This window comes from Lampris incognitus, chromosome 1 (assembly GCF_029633865.1).
Source record: "Lampris incognitus isolate fLamInc1 chromosome 1, fLamInc1.hap2, whole genome shotgun sequence".
NCBI lineage: Eukaryota > Metazoa > Chordata > Actinopteri > Lampriformes > Lampridae > Lampris > Lampris incognitus.
Genome location: NC_079211.1, coordinates 29,220,220 through 29,239,635, shown reverse-complemented (window position 1 = coordinate 29,239,635; position 19,416 = coordinate 29,220,220).

The following is a 19,416-nucleotide window of genomic DNA, read 5'->3' as shown; positions in this document are numbered from 1 at the left end:
TGTCTCCATACCTTGTGCCCAATGCCTGCTGGGATAGACTTCAGCCATGCTCATGATTCTGAATGGGATTAAGTGGGTATAAATAATGGATGGACGGATGGAAGCTGTGGCATAAATGTAGAGAAACTAATCACTGAGCAAAATGAAATAAGAAAACACTCAACCAGACAGGCTACTGTAGTAGATTTGAACACATTTTGCTGCTAATCCGCTTCCTCAACTCCGATGTCATTTAATCCTGTGATTATACAGACACATTCTCACTGAACGTGAAAATAAACCTGCAACAGTATATTGAGCATTAGGCCCTTAAATAGATTCTCAGTAGCCTGCTGTGTGACATCTAAACAAGAAAAGTCTTGTTCCTGGTGAAGGGTATGCAATCCCTGCAATCTCTGCCAGGTGGGACCGATTTGAAAAGAAACTAATCAACTCTCATCATAAGGTGAGCGATGGTAGCTGTAGGGCAGAGGGCTCCAACCGTTGTTTGGGCATGTTGAGGACGGTGTTCACCTCAGCCCTGTTTCATCTGCTGTCCTCTTCTGGCCCTCTGGCCTTGATCTCCAAGAGGTCTTCCTGGTCTCTCGTTCAGGGTCTTCCTGAAAACCTGTGGAATTTGCGAAGGCCCACACCGGCTCTCTCTCGTGGAGTACTGTTTCAGGGGGGATGAAAAGGATCCATTGGCGGCAGGAACAACGCTTTCTGGAATGCTGTGGAATCTCCCAGCGAGGACACAAGTCAGGCCCTCCACACAATGCATCCGCTGTTGTCCACGCTTGTGAATGTCACACCGAGGGAGGCGCCTACCTAACCTGCACGCCCCCCCCCCTGCACTATCTGCACTGGCTGTGAAAGAACCCCCCAGCTCAGGGGTCAGGAACCTTTTTGACTGGGAGAGCCATAAAAGCCAATTTTTTCTAAATATATTTCATTGAGAGCCATATAGTATTTTTAACGTATAATAAATTAAATATGTCTTACTTTTAATGCGACTTCTGGTGCTGCATGGTTTTGCTGATGGCCTTGTAGTCTGGTTCATACGTGGTGAGGTTGAGCTTCATGCAGGTGTTGAGGCTTCCATCAGTTAAACGTGAGCGTAGGTTGGTCTTCATGTTCCTCATATGCGAGAATGACTGCTCACATGCATATGTAGAGCCAAACATGGTCAGTACGGCAATACTCACACGCTGCATTGTGTGGTATGTCACAGGAAGCTCGTTCCAAGTTTTAAGAATCAGCTGGTCTTCAGGTTGAAGATTTTTCATTTCTGTCCACTTGTGTTCCCTTGCCAGCTCTGCTCGCTGTTGTGCAAGACTTTCCAACTCTCCATTAAGTGACTTGAACTTACTCATCCACATGTCTGATGCCTTCAGGTCAGCAACTTCCAGCTCAAAGTCTCCGATAGAGACCCCGGGGATGCATGTCAGGTCGATTTTGTCCACTGCACACTCATGTGGATGAGTGATGAACTTGAAAAGACCAGTGCGCGCACGAAATTCTCCAAAACGTGCTTTGAATGACTGCAGAAGATTGGACGTAAAGCCAGCTAGCTGCTGGAGATCCAGATGTTGAGTGGAGTCACTTGCTAAGCATGCATCTCTAAATTGTTGCAGTCTTTCAAAGTGCAGAAGACGACCTGTTTCAATGTCCCTGAGAAAGACTTCCAGCTTGCTTTCAAATGCAAACACTGCTTGTTGAAGGGATGAGATTGTATTTCCAATACCTTGCATTTTCACATTGAGCTGGTTCAGAAGGCCAGTTATGTCCACGAGATAGTGAAACTGCAGGAGCCAGTCAGTGTTGTCTAGCTCAGGATGCCTGACGCCTTTAATTTCAAGAAAAGTCCGGATTTCACTCAGGCAAGCTGCAAAACGGCTGAGCACCTTCCCCCTTGACAACCAACGCACGTTGCTGTGTAAAAGCAGACCGGGATAATGATTCCAAACTTCTTCTAACAGAGCTTTAAACTGGCGATCATTTAAAGCTCGGGCAACAATAAAGTTGACCACTCGAATGACCAGCGACATCACCTCGCCAAGCTCCTGGCCACACGTCTGAGCGCAAAGCGCCTCCTGGTGCAGGATGCAATGAAAACTTAGGATGGCTCTCTTTTCATGTTCACGGAGAAGCGCTACAAATCCTTTGTTCTTCCCCAACATACAGGGTGCACCGTCAGTACAGACAGAAATAAGTTTATCCATCGGTAGTTTTTTTTTCTTTAGCAAACTCCATGAAAGATGTGAATAAATCCTCTCCTCTTGTTGTCCCTTTCATTGGCAAAACAGCCAAGCTTTCCTCACGCAGTGTGTCACCTGCAGCATACCTGGCAATGATACTGCACTGAGATAGATGGCTAACGTCTGTTGACTCATCTAACGCGAGAGAAAAGTATGTCCCGCCGTTTATGTCCTTAATTTGTGTTTCCTCGACTTGATTTGCCATCATGATGCTACGATCGTGCACAGTTCTTGCTGACAGGGGCATGTCTTTTATTCGTTTGATTATCTCGTCTTTATTTGGGAAGTCATCAAACAGTTCATTGGCCACATCAAGCATGAATGTTTTGGCATACTCGCCATCTGTGAATGGCTTTCCATTCCTTGCTATTGCCAAAGCCCCCGCAAAGCTAGCGGAATTCCCGTCACCTTGCTTGGTCCACACACGTAGTTGCTGCTGACTCATCTGCACTCTCCGCTGTAGCTCCTCGCATGCCCTTTTCCTGCTGTCCCCCGCTGGAGATTTCCATGCAAATGAAGCATGGTGCGTATCGAAGTGCCGCTTTATAATTGACCGTTTCATCGAAGCAATTTTATCATTGCATATTAGACATACCGCAGATCCTGCTCTCTCCACAAATGCAAATTCCTCTGTCCACGCAGCCTGGAATGCACGGTAATCATCGTCTTTTTTTCTTTTCGCCATCTTTTCCGTTACAAGGGTTGAAGCGGATAAACTAGTTGGCTATCTGATCAAATTGATTTCTTCACTTTACAATGACCCGGACATGCTTGCGAGCCATTGGTTCCCGACCCGACCCACGGGTGACCCGTGACCCGTGAAATTTATCTTCAAAACTAATTTCTGTTTACTTTAAAATGACACAGTATTATTAAGAAATATCACAAGTATTTTAAAATCAGTTCCAAACTGATTTTTTTAAAAAAAAATTTCAACTCAAAATTGTCTGGGAGCCATATGCCGTCACCGGAAGACCCATATATGGCTCGCGAGCCATAGGTTCCCGACCGCTGCCCCAGCTAATAACCCTCTGGTGCCGTTAATGGCGCGCTGTTGACAGAATGACATTGATGGTGCGCAATGAGCGGTTTGATGGATATTCAGACTGAAATCGTGGCTGAGAGACATTTGTAAAGGTGAAAGTTCTGTGGGCATCGCATGGAACTGTATGCTAAAATCATATGAGACCACTGATAGAGAGGTGGCACATGATACCTTAGCAAGACCATGCATTTAAAAAACATGTCAGCGCCTTTCTTTCAATCCATATATACACTAGCTTCTTCATCTAGATGAAATAAATAAAGTTTAACTGGACCAGGAGCACAGTAGATTTGTTGTTTCTTGTCCGATAAGGGGCTTGTGGTTCACACTGTGGTCAGTAGGGGGCCCTGGAGAAGATATGAAGTTTGTTTTTCTTTTTTGGGGGGGTGATTTTCCCCCCTTTTTCTCCCCAATTGTACCAATTACCCTACTCTTCTGAGCTGTCCCGGTTGTTGCTCTACCCACTCTGCTGATCCGGGGAGGGCTGCAGACTACCACATGCCTCCTCCGATACATGTGGAGTCGCCAGCCGCTTCTTTTCACCTGACAGTGAGGAGTTTCGCCAAGGGAACGTAGCATGTGGGAGGATCACGCTACCCCCCTCCCCCAGTCCCCCCCCCGAACAGGAGCCCTGACCAATCAGGGGAGGTGCTAGTGCAGCGGCCAGGACACACACCCACACCCAGCTTCCTACCCGCAGACACAGCCAATTGTGTCTACAGGGACGCCCGACCAAGCCGGAGAGATATGAAGCGCTAAGTTCAAAATGTGAAACCACACCTCCCTTTCCCAAAACCACTTTAAAACGCAGGTCTTGAAGGTCACTGGCCTTCTGTAACTACCCACCCTCTGATACCACCCCCCACACACACAGACACATTTTCTTAATCTCGTTTACTCTCTCACACATTCCTTGATGATTCATTTGAGCAAACAAAGCTGAGAACCCCTTTTTCCCAGGGGGAAAAGGCTGTCATCGTCATTTACATAGGACCATTTTTTCAGAAGGAAGCACGTTATTATTCTGTCAGCCTGGGTGGACAGAAAGGGCAGAGCAAATGTGTCATTTGCATTTGACTTCCGTGATTATTCTATGGTTTGTGTAGAATTTGCTGATGTATCTCATTACTAGTAGGTGTCCGGGGTCAGCTTGTTGAACAAACCAGCCTGGAAGCTTCCAGATGTGTGAGCTCGCTGGGTATGTGTGAACAGGAAAATGGTCCATGGAAACGACTGCCGTGTGACCAAGGATGAGCCAAACCCTCCCCTAGATCCACATTGTTCCAACACTGTCCATCCTCAGTAGATGCTTCCTCCTGGGCAAACTGGACTACGTCGAATGACTTTGACATAAAGAAAGGTAGCGATGGCGGTAATCATTCCAGCGGCCACACACATTGGGAGATACACTTTCTGCCTATTACAGGGCCACTGTGGTGGGCCAGGCAATCAAGGCTTGTATACGCATTCAGCTGACATGCACTAGGGCCCCGCCACATTCTCTGAGCAAACGGGGATTATTAACACGATCACAGTGTTTTCTCTGCACTCTTTAATCCAATAATTGGCTTCAGATTCAAGCCAGTGATCTGGGCCTCACAACAGCAGAATGAACCTTTCATAATAATGGTGTAGCTCTTGACCCCCCACCTCCACCCCCACCCTTATAGCCAGGGTCCTCTGCCTTTCAGTGACCTACAGTGTACCACTTCAAACCTGGAGCCTTTCGAGAGCATTCCTGTAAAGCACTGAAGTTTTTGAACACCAAGAACGTTCCCTCTTGTCTCTCTGGCCTGGGCCTCTGTATCCCCATGCCCCTTTCCTCCCATGTGGTTTTATTTATTACTGCTGTCACCCTTCCCTCGCATCACAGCCCTCCCAACCCACATCTCTCTCTCTCTCTCCACATATTATTGCCCTGTCCATTGCCCACATGACGGAGGCACCGTTATGAAGGATATCACAACATACTATGTATGTGCAGCGTGTACAGGTGTTTATCACGTTGCTTATTTATTTATTTATTTATTTGGGCTATACAAATAAAGTTGCCTTGACTTGACTTATTGTTGCTGATGCTGCCTGAGTCTGCACTGTTGGCACAGTTTGGAGTCTGCCTGTTGATGCACAATATAACATGCCTACAGGATAAACGTTTTTGTTATTATGTCTTATGTCCTTACTTGAATGTAATGATGTATGTCAACACAGCCCACATCCTCTGTGCCAAATGCTTTCATCCCGGTCCTCAGGGCTCTCTAGCACAGCTGGTTTTCTTCTTCTGCTTGGTAATTAGCATCGTTCACCTGTCGTGTCTGGTATTCCAGGCATCTAGACCTGGCACAAAAAGTGAATGTAGCTTAACTACCTGACAGAATAAAAAAAAAAACAGTTGTATCGGGCATCACCGAGGACCGGGTTGAGAACCACTGCATTATGCAAATGATCTATTTATAAACTGTTTGAGATTACCATTGAAATAAGACTCTGTACACCGCAATCTGTCTTCACCCCACCGTAGAATGGATACCCCTCCTGCCGCTGGTGCCTGGTTATCCTGCAGGGCCTAGGGTATATATATATATATATATATATATATATATATATATATATATATATATATATATATATATTCAGCCCTACTCCCCCTCGGCATGAGATCATCTATGTTTGGCAGCGTGAGTTGTAGGAGGAAGGGAGGAAAATAGGAAAACACAGCTTTGTGAAAACAGCAATAAGGAATGCAAACTGGCTGAAAAGAAGAGGAGAGAGGCGGAGGAGTGGAGGGGACAGCACCTCCTCCTTCTTTCAGCCGGCTCTGTCAGAATGAAGGGTGTGTGGGAGGGAGGGGCGACCTCCGTTATGCCCCCCTCCAACCCCGAGCCTGTTGACCATCTTGTGATTTTCCCCCTTACTTGGCTAGGATAGATGGAGACAAGTAGGCGATCCGTTGGCCAAATCAGGCGATGTGGAGGTTCCCAATGAGAACCACGGCCTCAGTGTCAACACTGGCCCAGTTTTCCATATTAAGTCACTGTGCATCTAATAACTACACAGCATCATCAAACTCCTCAAAAAAGGATGCACAGAGGAATGTTATCTCGGCATCCACAAACTCTTCACAAATTCAAGTGTTTTGCATGCAAAACACATGACCCTTGGTTGTTTTGCATGCTTGTCTGCATGTGATTTATTGATTAAATGCTGATATGTTGAGGCTCTCTCGTTACTTTGCCAAGGAAAGTATGTTGAATATGTGTCTTTATGCATGCTCAATAATTGAGGTAAGAAAAAAACAGAGAGTTGAATCAGTTCATCTGGACAAAACGTTGCGTCCAGATGAACCGATTCAACTTTCTGTGATATGTTGAATAGAAGTAAACGGTTCCTATTCGACCAGATGTGCTACTATACAACACATAAAATGCATAAAACATTACACTTCCTACAGTTCCAATCCCAATAGCCTCGGGTTTTGCAATGGTTTCATCACTTGGTGTTGCGAAAAGTTTCCCTGCCAGGGTTGGTGAAGGATAAATAAAACAAAAAATTATCTTGAATTGCCTCAGCTTTTATCTTTGGAGTCATTTGACACAACAGAGTGCAAAAAAAAAAAATCAGCTTTGTGAAGTTTGACCACAACATGTTTTTAGTTTTCATGTTCCAGTGTTTATTAACTTTTCTCCACTATTATTATTATCTCTTGAATGGTTCATTGCTATCAGATCATGACCTAAAAACAACACCGGTCATCTGGGAAATTCATAATCAGCAGTTCACTGTTACATTTCAAATTTATTTTTGAAAAGCATTTCAACACAATGTTGTGTGGCTGACCAGTAAACCCGGCATCTGATGCAGACTTGATGGGCACCTTGGATGAGGGTTGAATTTTTGGCAAATGATATCTGGACAGCAGAGGGTAAAACAAACAGTAATCCTGCACCAGTTTAACAGCTGAGCAGTACGTGAAAAACAACCTTGTAAGTGCTGAGTGAAGCAAAAACAAAGATTTTCCAAACGCGTCTCTCCGGCTCTGGTGCACTGTGGCTACCGCACAAAGCAGATCGGAGGGAATCAGAATGCGGGTTGGCGACATCGTGTCATATGTCCAAGGCACTTGCAAACATGTGAGCCTCACGAGCTGAGAGGCAGGCCTATTCTATCCAAAGACCCCCCCCCCACACACACACACACCTACACACACACACACACACACACACACACACACACACACACACACACACACACACACACACACACACACACACACACCCCTCACCACCATCCCCATCTTCCACCAAACAAATTATGGTTTAAATATTGGAGAAATCATCAGACATGTTGAGCCCTGATGATGAAAACACAGATCTAAAAACCAACCGGTACATGAGAGGGATTAAACGTCTCAAAGTGGCTTCCCTGAGAGGGATGGAAACGAGAAACACTCCAGTCAATCCATTCAAGTCTTTTGGAAATGTGCTGCCAAAGGGCTCAAAGTTTCTTCCCCCACTTAGATTATATGAATATTTACTGCAGGCCTCAGGGTGAACATTCCCGAGGAGGCTCTCCTGCATGGGGCCTCCCTCCTCTGCACGGTGGCTTCCTGCCTGCAGGCAGGCAGGTGAGCCTCACGGCAGCGAGTGTTACTGAAAGGTTATCCCCCACACCCACCCGAACACACACACACACACACCCTCGCATAGCTCTGTTTGGCCCTCAATAGGTATGTGAGCATGACCCTCTCCGGGAATCAGAGCTCCAGGCAACCTTGACTGAATGGGTGCGGTTGTGGGGTTTTTTTCCCCCGTTAGGGCTCGGTCTGTTGACCAACCTGGCAACCAGCAATGAGAGCGGGGGAAGGGCGCGTCTGAAACACCTGCAGCCTACCTACTCGTTAACCACTCTAGTATAAGTTTGTTTGCTTTCCAGAACTCGTCGCGAGTTCGTCCTGAACAGTCCCGTGAGTAAATTCTTCGTCTCGAGTTTTGTGACATTTCTGTGTCTCCCGGTGGAGTACAGATTGTAGTATTCTCCGTGTTTTTGCTTGTTTGATTATTCCCTTGTGTCAGTTCTCCTTGAGAGCTTGTTCGGAGAAGAACTCTCTTTGTGTTTTCCCCATTGGATTTTCCCATCGTGATTTTCTAGTTGAGATCAAGTTTTTGATATTCTAATTTCTCCTCTCTCACTGTGGATCTTATTACTCGGTTGGACTTCTACCTTTAAAGGAGCAGTTTGTGTTTTTTTCCCTTTCGGACTTTAAAGGAGCAGTTTACGTTTTTTCCCTTTCGGACTTTAAAGGAGCAGTTTACGTTTTTTCCCTTTCGGACTTTAAGGGAGCAGTTTACGTTTTTTCCTTTTCGGATTAAGGGGGCAGTTTACGTTTTCCCATTTTTAAGAAGCTATTCTCAAGTTCCGCCTGAAGCGCCTCCCCCTTCTGTCCAGGCCCGGCCGGCTCTCCTCTACGAGTCCTGCCAGGTTGGTGCTTTACTTTGTCTTGTGTTGTCGCTATTGGGTTCGTTCTACAAACCCTAACAGTACGAACTCGCCCTCACTATGAACCCAGACAACCTAGACGCCAATCCTGTCCAGGCTGCTCTCTATAAGCAGATTCAGCTTACAGCCTCCCACGGCCAGCAACTACAAGAGGCCGCTGTTGCCATGCAGGGCCTCCGGGCTCAGGTGCAACCCCTCCAGGCTTCGGTGGATTCTCTTTCGGCCCAGCAAGCGGCGCTCGCGAGCCAACAAGAGGAGGTTCTTAAGCAGTTGCAAACTCTCACAGCGGCTATCACCATCCAGCCAGCTGTCCCACCAGTTCCGGCCGCCCCTCCTCCAGCAGTGCCCGCAGCCGTTGCCTTAGACAATCCTACCGTTTATGTTTCGGATTTCCGGGAGCCCAGTATCTCCAATCCCAAGCCTTTTGATGGCAACTTTGAGACCTGTGCCATGTTCATCATGCAGTGTGAGCTTGTCTTCGCCCACCATTCCAGGGGGTTCACCACAGATGCTGCAAGAGTTGCTTACGTGACTAACCTGCTGACTGGCCGCGCTGCTCAGTGGGCCACTGCTTCCTGGTCCATGGGGGCCAGTTTCTGCTCTTCCTACGATGACTTTGTGGCTGAGCTTCGGAAGGTATTCCCTCATCCAGTGTACGGTCAGGATCCGGGTGTCCGATTGAGCAGGATCCAGCAGGGCAGTGGCAGTGTCACTGACTACTCAGTCGAGTTCAGGCTGGCTGCGGCTGAGAGTGGCTGGAACGACCAGTCACTTCGGGTAACCTTCCGTAGGGGCCTCAGCGATGCCGTCAAGGATCAGCTAGCCACCCGGGAGGATCCTACCTCTCTCGACGACCTTATCAGCCTTGCCATCCGCATCGATGGACGTCTCCGCGAGAGAAGGCGCGAGCGAGGTCTACGGGGAACCGTTTCTACCTCTCAGCCATCCAGAGCCTCCGAAGGGGGCTCTTCTTCGTCGCACTCCACTTCCCCTGTGGCAAGCCTCTCCTCCTCCCAGACAGTGACAGAGGAGGAACCTATGCAGCTTGGGCGTACACGACTGACTCCCGCTGAACGTGAGGCCCGGTTCAAGGCAGGTCTCTGTCTTTACTGCGGTCTTAAGGGACACCGGATCAGCGAGTGTCCTACGCGGCCAAAAGATTAGGCTCACTGGGACCCCGGGAGATCCTAGTGAGCCGTCTTTCCTGTTCCCGCCATCCTGCTCCGGCTAACCATCTTGTGAGCGTTACCCTGGCTTGGGCAGACCAGCGGCTCACTGTAGGCGCACTCATCGATTCGGGAGCTGATGGGTGTTTCTTGGACTCTACGTTTGCTGCTCAAGCTAACATTCCTTGTGAGGAATTGGAGAGGCCAATAGAGGCCTTTGCTCTGGATGAGCGCCGCCTGGCCAGTGTTACCCGACAGTCCTGTCCCGTGTCTCTCACTATTGCTGGAAACCATGTGGAGAGCCTTCAGTTCTTCGTCATCCAGTCTCCCTTAGTTCCTGTGATCTTGGGGCGTCCCTGGTTGGCTCAGCATGAGCCACACATTGCTTGGTCGTCTGGTAACATTTTGGAGTGGAGCTCCTCCTGTCACGCCCGGTGTCTTCAGGCCGCACCTGGTCCAGCAGTCCAGACTGTTCCGATTGCCCCTCCTCCCGATCTTTCCTCTGTTCCTCCCGAGTATCATGATCTCGGGGAGGTCTTCAGCAAGACGCGGGCTCAGTCTCTCCCTCCGCATCGGCCATATGATTGTGCTATCAACCTCCGTCCTGGGGCCTCTCTCCCTAGCAGTCGTCTTTACAGCCTTTCCATTCCCGAGAAGGCTGCTATGGACGATTACATTTCAGAATCGTTGGCGGCAGGGCTCATCCGACTTTCATCCTCCCAGGTGGCAGCTGGTTTCTTTTTCGTTAAGAAGAAGGATGGTGGTCTCCGACCCTGCATTGATTATCGCCAACTCAACGACATCACCATCAAGAATAAATACCCCCTGCCTCTGATGAGCTCCACCCTCGAACCCCTGACCCAGGCGACTGTCTTCACTAAGCTGGATCTCCGGAACGCCTACCATCTCGTTCGGATCCGGAAAGGGGACGAGTGGAAGACAGCCTTTAAGACTCCCCGTGGTCATTATGAGTACCTGGTAATGCCGTTCGGCCTCACCAACGCCCCGGCGGTGTTCCAGGCACTCATGAATGACATCCTTCGCGACATGCTCGACCAATTCGTTGTCGTCTACTTTGATGACATCCTCATCTTCTCCAGGTCCCTCGAGGAGCATGTCCAGCACGTGCGGCAGGTTCTCGAACGCCTCCTTCGTAACCGGCTGTTCGTCAAGGCTGAGAAATGCCTGTTCCATTCTGAGTCAGTGGACTACTTAGGTTTTATCGTGGAGGGAGGCAAGACTCGAGCTGATCCTCGCAAGATCAAAGCGGTGGTGGAATGGCCGGATCCTAAGTCACGTAAGGAACTGCAGAGCTTCCTCGGGTTCGCGAACTTTTACAGGAGGTTCGTCCGAAACTACAGCTCTGTAGCAGAACCCCTCACCCGTCTAACCTCCCCCTCTCAGCCGTTCGTCTGGTCCCCAGCTGCTCGCTCTGCATTTCTGTCGCTCAAGGAGAGGTTCACCAGTGCCCCCGTCCTACTCCATCCCGATCCCAAGAGGCAGTTCATAGTTGAGGTGTACGCTTCGGACACCGGATTGGGGGCTGTGCTCTCCCAACGATCAGAGACCGACCAGAAGGTTCATCCTTGCGCGTTCTTCTCCCGCCGGTTCCTTCCCGCCGAGGAGAACTACGATGTTGGTAATCGGGAGCTTCTCGCTGTAGTGGCTGCACTTGAGGAATGGCGCCATTGGCTGGAGGGGGCAGAGCATCCATTTACCATCTGGACTGATCATAAGAACCTGACGTTCATCCGGGCAACCAAACGTCTCAATGGTCGGCAGGCACGGTGGGCCAGTTTCCTCAGTCGGTTCGACTTCACACTGACTTATCGTCCTGGCTCCCGCAACACCAAGGCAGATGCTCTGTCTCGTCAACACCTTAAGGAACCTGTAACGGTGGAGCCAAGTCCCGTCCTCCCTGAGACCAAGGTCGTTGGCGTGGTGACCTGGGGCCTTGAAACGGTGGTCAAGCGCGCCTTGCGCTCCAGTCCAGCCCCGAGCAACGTGCCGCCTCGCCGACTGTTTGTTCCGGACTCAGTGAGGTCTCGGGTCCTCAAATGGGGCCACACCAGTCAGCTCGCTTGCCACCCTGGAGTCCACCGCACTTTCACTTTCATAGCTCGACGGTTCTGGTGGCCCACTATGAGGAGGGACGTCAAGGAGTTCGTCATGGCCTGCACCATCTGTGCCCGCAGCAAGGCCTCTCACCAGGCACCGGCTGGTCTGCTGCAGCCCCTTCCTATTCCCAGTCGGCCCTGGTCCCATGTGGCGTTGGATTTTGTCTCTGGACTTCCTCCGTCTCAGGGCAACACAGTGATCCTGACGGTGGTGGATCGCTTCAGCAAGGGTGTTCACCTGGTGGCTTTGCCTAAGCTTCCTTCTGCTTCAGAAACCGCTGACCTCCTGATGAGCCACGTCTTCCGTTTGCATGGACTTCCCAAGGACATTGTGTCAGACAGAGGGCCCCAGTTTGTTTCCCGTGTGTGGCGTGCTTTCTGCAAGGGGTTGGGCGCCTCGGTCAGCCTTTCGTCGGGATATCATCCGCAGACTAACGGACAGACTGAGAGGATGAACCAGAGTGTGGAATCTGCTCTCCGTTGCGTCGCTGCCAAGAAGCCAACCTCCTGGAGTCAGTTTCTCCCCTGGGTCGAGTATGCGGTCAACTCCCTGGTCAGCTCCGCCACCGGCCTCTCGCCCTTTGAGGCATCCCTGGGTTACCAGCCGCCCGTCTTCTCTGCACAGGAGTCCGAAGTGGAGGTTCCCTCCGTGCAGACTCATCTGGACCGCTGTCGTCGTGTCTGGGAGATCACCAGGGCTGCGCTGCTCCGTGCTACGGAACGTGCCAGACGAGGAGCTAACCGTCGCCGATCCACAGCACCAGCTTACCAACCCGGACAGAGAGTCTGGCTGTCCACCAAGGATCTCCCCCTTCAGTCCTCTGCCAAGAAGCTGAATCCCCAGTTCGTTGGACCCTTCGAGATCCAGGAAGTACCCAGTCCTGCAGTTGTGCGTCTTAAGCTCCCGGCCTCCATGAAGATCCATCCGGTTTTTCATGTGTCCCGAGTAAAGCCTGTCTCCGAGAGCCCCCTTATGCCTCCGGCCCCAGCTCCGCCTCCCCCTGAGATTGTGGATGGGCATCCACAGTGGAAGGTCCGTCGGCTGATGGACGTCCGACGCAGGGGACGGGGGTTCCAGTATTTGGTTGACTGGGAGGGCTATGGGGTGGAGGAACGAAGCTGGGTATCCCGCCAGCTCATCATGGACCCTGGTCTGCTCGCTGAGTTCTATCGCCGTCACCCTGACAAGCCTGGCAGGTCGCCTGGTGGCTCCCGTAGAGGGGGGGGGGGTACTGTTAGGGCTCGGTCTGTTGACCAACCTGGCAACCAGCAATGAGAGCGGGGGAAGGGCGCGTCTGAAACACCTGCAGCCTACCTACTCGTTAACCACTCTAGTATAAGTTTGTTTGCTTTCCAGAACTCGTCGCGAGTTCGTCCTGAACAGTCCCGTGAGTAAATTCTTCGTCTCGAGTTTTGTGACATTTCTGTGTCTCCCGGTGGAGTACAGATTGTAGTATTCTCCGTGTTTTTGCTTGTTTGATTATTCCCTTGTGTCAGTTCTCCTTGAGAGCTTGTTCGGAGAAGAACTCTCTTTGTGTTTTCCCCATTGGATTTTCCCATCGTGATTTTCTAGTTGAGATCAAGTTTTTGATATTCTAATTTCTCCTCTCTCACTGTGGATCTTATTACTCGGTTGGACTTCTACCTTTAAAGGAGCAGTTTGTGTTTTTTTCCCTTTCGGACTTTAAAGGAGCAGTTTACGTTTTTTCCCTTTCGGACTTTAAAGGAGCAGTTTACGTTTTTTCCCTTTCGGACTTTAAGGGAGCAGTTTACGTTTTTTCCTTTTCGGATTAAGGGGGCAGTTTACGTTTTCCCATTTTTAAGAAGCTATTCTCAAGTTCCGCCTGAAGCGCCTCCCCCTTCTGTCCAGGCCCGGCCGGCTCTCCTCTACGAGTCCTGCCAGGTTGGTGCTTTACTTTGTCTTGTGTTGTCGCTATTGGGTTCGTTCTACAAACCCTAACACCCCCTTTCTTTCCCTGAGGGAATGCAAAACACAGTACACCTGTCCTTTAACACACGTAGACACCATGCATGCACACACACCACACACACACACACACACACACAGAAGTATGAGCACCTTGATTCATAGGTGGAATGTGTGGGGTTACTATCGCACTTCTTTGCCTCCGCCACAACGGACACTCCAACAAGTATAGACAATGAAGTTGCTGTATGACCCTGTAGCCTTTGATAACAGACACGCCCTGTTTCAGCGGCCCAACAATAGACTTTTGACAGTTCAACCTTGCATGTGGGCAGTGTATGTGTGCCATTTCATGTGATCGCCTCTCACATCCATTCATTTTCACAAAGCAACACAGTGCTTCAAGGCTCATCGATATTTGGGTCAAAGAACTTAATACAAGAAAACTGAGCCAGGTTGGGGAAGTGTGTTTGAATAATATTATTTTTTCTACTGGCATCTTTATTTAATCAGTGTCTTTATAGGGAATTTGGTGGAGTCTAGCCAAGCGTAGCTGTGACAGACTGAGCTGTGAGGCTCCGGGCTGCCAGATCTCCTCACTGTGTTTTCTGCAGCTGCCTCACAGTCACATCCATTATTAATTAGCTGACTTTGTTCAGTAACAAAAAAACAAACAAACAGCAGTTTGCACAATGTCCCTCATGCTTGTTAACAAGACACTTCCCATGCACTAATCAAAATCACTGCTTTGAGAATAAAGAAGGACTAGGCCACAACCCAGCCCCTCTTCCACCCACCACTTTGAGAAATCCCGTTATTGCACCTCTCTCCTGAGGAGGCACAAAAACAAACATGACATCTTGCGATAGATGATCAGTACAATAACCAGCGGGGCAGAACAAGAATTGAGCTATTAGTGTGTTGTCTTATAGAAAATTAAAACTTTTTTCCGTAGCTTGGCCTCCTTCTGCCAGATATCTACTTCTGGGAATTAACAACTCTGTCCATGCCAGAACTGTGCAAGTGAACGAGAAGCTGAAGAAGCCAAAAGGGTGCATGGAGAGGTTTTCATGGTTAAGGAGGAGAACCAGAAAGGAAGGGAACGTGGCTTCTCTTGCTGCATTCTTTCCGTCATCAGGAATTCACTGAGGTTTGGCGTGCGCTTTTTTTTTTATTGGGCCATTTTTCCCCCTTTTGCTTCAGAATGACAAGGCAGTCTGTTCAAGTCCTTGGGAGCGTTCAGCAAACAGAGGAGCTGTAGATTTAACTTTGGAGATTTAACTCGGTTTAATCCTCTGAACGCCATGCACTGCTCAGAATCAAAGCACATCCTCACACTCCCGGTGTCAGAAGCAGCTTCTCTGCTCTAAGCCGTTCGCTATTAAGTGTTGAAAGCCGTGGAGCTCATTTCACTGAGAATAATACCCTTTATGTAGATCAGCCACATGCTCGGACAGAAGGATTTTGTCGAGGGTTTTTTTTTCCATCCCTTTGAGTTGCTGACAGATAGACGAGGCGATGCCACTCTTAATTGGATTCCAGAAAGGCTCATCCCTACTCCCCACTCAGCTGGGACTATTGTTTTTGACTAGCATTTAATCCATGGCTTTTTGTGGCCTACAATTTCAACAGACTGGAGATGTCTCCGAGATTTACAAATCCAAAGCCATCAGACTGCGTGACTCTTATGACAAAACATCGCAATGACAACTATTTAATTGCAAATTCATGGAGGGGGATCCATGGCCAGCCGAATAAAAGCCTGAAGGGTATTAGCACCAACAGCGCTGATCACAAGAGCGTTGCTAACGTGTGTCTGTTTGTAATATGCTGCAGATTCCAAAACAACCCATGCACGGCCAAAGAAAACTTGGAAAGGGCGAAAAAAAACCACCGGCTTTGACAACTGGAATCTATTTGGAGGGAGCTTAGAAAAATAAAAATGATGTATTATGGGAAGGTAAAGGGTGAGAGGGGGTCGCACGGATAGAGATAAAATGTGTCTTATCGGCAGTAGTAAATGCATGCCATGCACATTTCAATTTATCCCTAAGAGACATGGCGCAAACAAGTGACGACAGGCATGGCACAAGTCCATGATATACTTGGATGGCATCCAGCGCTTTACCTGTGCCCCCGTTCATAGGGTTAGTGGTTGTGTCAGGAAGGGCATCCGATGTAAAATTTTGCCAAATCATTACGCGGGTTGACAAGACCATACACGACTGGCCGAGGCCCGGGTTAACAATGACCAACCATTGGTGCTGTGCCCTCACAGGGTACCGATGGAAACTGTAAAATCTGCTGTGGCGACCCCCGAGAAACAGGGAACAAGCTGAAAGAAGAAGAAGAAGAAGAAGTAAAAGAAGAAGAAATCGATCAAACAAAGGACACGACGGTAAGAATGCAGTGTAACAGGTGTGTGTGTGTGTGTGCATCTGCATGCATGTGTGCATGCATGTATGTGCACATGTGTGTGACTTGATAAAGCACATGGAAAAAGCAGAGCCCATCTGCCCTACTTTTCTCCACATTTCCTTTCTGATTTGCGAGAGCATTTCAATCAGGAAGAGGAAAAAAAAGAGGAAGTGGAAAATGAAGAAGGAAAAAAAAGTGGGGGGGATTCATCTTAATCACACAGCGTTTCTTGAACCATTCTCTTCTCTTTAAGCCTGTTATATTCACCTCTGCTTTTTACTCATCCCACACACACACACACACACACACACACACACACCAAAGTGCAAAGTGCATCATCAAACTGCTTTATTAGTTAGTCGATATATAACTGGCTGATCCGAACGGAGTAAAAAAGATAAAACAATCCATTGGAAACTGGCCTGTAACAGCAGAGATAACACGTGTAATCACTTTATCTCTGTCTCTTACACGGTTTTATAAGAGACTGAAGTAATGCTTTAAAAGGTCTGACCCCTATTCTTGCTGGGGGGTTTTGCACCGTGTGTGAAGAAACGCAGACGGCTGATGGGGCTGTGGACAGAATAGCAAACCGTCCCGACGGTGACAAAACTCTGTGATCACAACAGAGAGAGAGAGAGAGAGAGAGAGAGAGAGAGAGAGAGAGAGAGAGAGAGAGAGAGAGAGAGAGAGAGAGAGAGAGAGAGAGAGAGAGAGAGAGAGAGAGAGAGAGAGAGAGAGAGAGAGAGAGAGAGAGAGAGAGAGAGAGAGAGAGAGAGAGAGAGAGAGAGAGAGAGAGAGAGAGAGAGAGAGAGAGAGAGAGAGAGAGAGAGAGAGAGAGAGAGAGAGAGAGAGAGAGAAAAAAGCCTGAGCTTGGTACAAGCAGGCTGGGCTGCAGCTGTGTGTCCTCGTGTTCAACTCCCATCCAAGCCCCTAGCAAATCTAGATTAGCAATACTGCTATTCAATGGGAAGCTACTCCAACTGGCACTTGGACGGGAAATACAACTGGATAATATAGACTTACATAGGGCCAAGTGAATGAGCTGGCTGTCACTGTTTCTTTCTCCTTGTCTGTCCGTCCATCCATCTATCTATCTATCTATCTATCTATCTATCTATCTATCTATCTATCTATCTATCTATCTATCTATCTATCTATCTATCTATCTATCTGTGTTCGTTCTACGTCTTTGTGATCGTCGTAGAGGATGGATTGTCCCTACAGGAGGGATCTTAGTAATCACCTTGGCCAGCAGGTTATCAGGCAGAATGATGGAGGCCTGCAGCCAAGCAGCTCCCTCACCATTATGAAAGCTCTTTACTCCCCCAGAACTCATTCTGCTTAACCTGCTGAGAGAAGCCAAATCCCAAGCAGCTGTCTTCATGCAAGACTTATCCTCTGCAACCTAAAACACTCAAATCAGAGTCATTTGTCTGCCCTATCTAAACTCGTCATGTCTCCACCCAGGATCCCCTCGCCTGCACAGACAGGTCCCTCTCGGCCGATGCTTTTCTATATGCCCACAAAAAGGGCTGCGTATTTTCCTTTTTTTCCCCAACTTGTGAGTCCTTGCAACGCTATTAGATTTCTATAGCTCTTTCTTGCAGCATTTATCTCGTTTCTGTCCTTGTTTTGTGTGCAAGGGCTGTCAAGCCAGACGTCGGTGTTGAATTATGTGCCTGTGACTTGGCATGGTGTTGAATGACTGTCAGTTTAAAGAGCGCTGGTTTACCAACTCAACCACGACACAAAGGGGAACTTGGTTTACCCACCCGGGTCCCAGATGCCCCTTCATCTCCCCTAACAATCACTGTGAGAACACAGAAAGCCACAACAGTTTTAACCAGAGCCTTGGTGACGTTTTTTTTTTTTTTTTTTTTTTACTTCCTGCATTTGCTTTTTCACAATGCATGACAAAAAGGAAAGCGTTACAATGCACTCTGTGAGCGAGTATCTAAGGAAACGCTGATTATGGGGGGTTATCTTTGCTCCAGTTAGAGGACCAAAAGTAGGGACATTTTCTAGTGTGACGGTTATATGCCGACCCATAACACAATTGGCTCTCCTTATGTCAGAAAAATGTAAATATGGAAACTGTGAGGCAGGGCACAACAAACAGGGTGAACCTGCTGTCCATAAATCAGAGCGAGGCCTGACAGCTGTATCATAATGGACTCTATGTGACCTCTCCTTGTTGCTGCTCTCAGCACCGGGGCTGCTGCTGTCTGAGAGTCTCGGCAGCCCAGCAGGAAGGAGCCCTCAGACAGACCGAGACAGACAAGCGGTATGAGCACCGCTGGCTTGGCATAGAGTGGTGGTTCACGAAAAAAACAAAACAACAAAAAAAAAACAACAAAAATCAGAAGCCATTTCAGTAACAACATGACATTATAACCATGCAAAAGCTATGGTTTACATGGGTGTAGCCAACATTGGTTGATCTACTCCAAAAATGAATAGCTCCAAAAAGTCCAGTTAAAGCGTATTCAATGAAACCAAGCAGCTGTTACCTTAGGAACAGAATAACACATAGTCACTACCATATGGCGTTTTTAAGCCTGAAATATCCATTATTTGGTGATCCTTCCACTAAATTACAAGTTTGTCATATACTGCAAAGTATAGAGTATTCCTAGCTGTAGTTGGTCAAAAGACCCACTTTTTGGACTACAGCGCTGGTTTATCAAAAGGGACAATTGGAGTTGTAAATATTGCAGATGAGACAGAAGATGACGTTAAAATCTGCCTGATGACATGAGAGGATCAGGGAACAGAAGAGGATGTGCGCCAAGTGGGAATATGAGGGCAGTAGTGGCAGTGGGAGGCCACGTTGGTTTCATTTGGCCACTTGTTTCTGGACCTGGTTTGTCTCATGTCACGAGTCGCCCTGTCGGCATGTGACAGACAGATGGGGCTCAAGCTGAGCCAAGGAGGGTCGGGTCTTGACTCGCTCGGTCGTGGAGAGCGAAGAGCAAAGCATGATGAATCTGTAAAAACACATGGGATG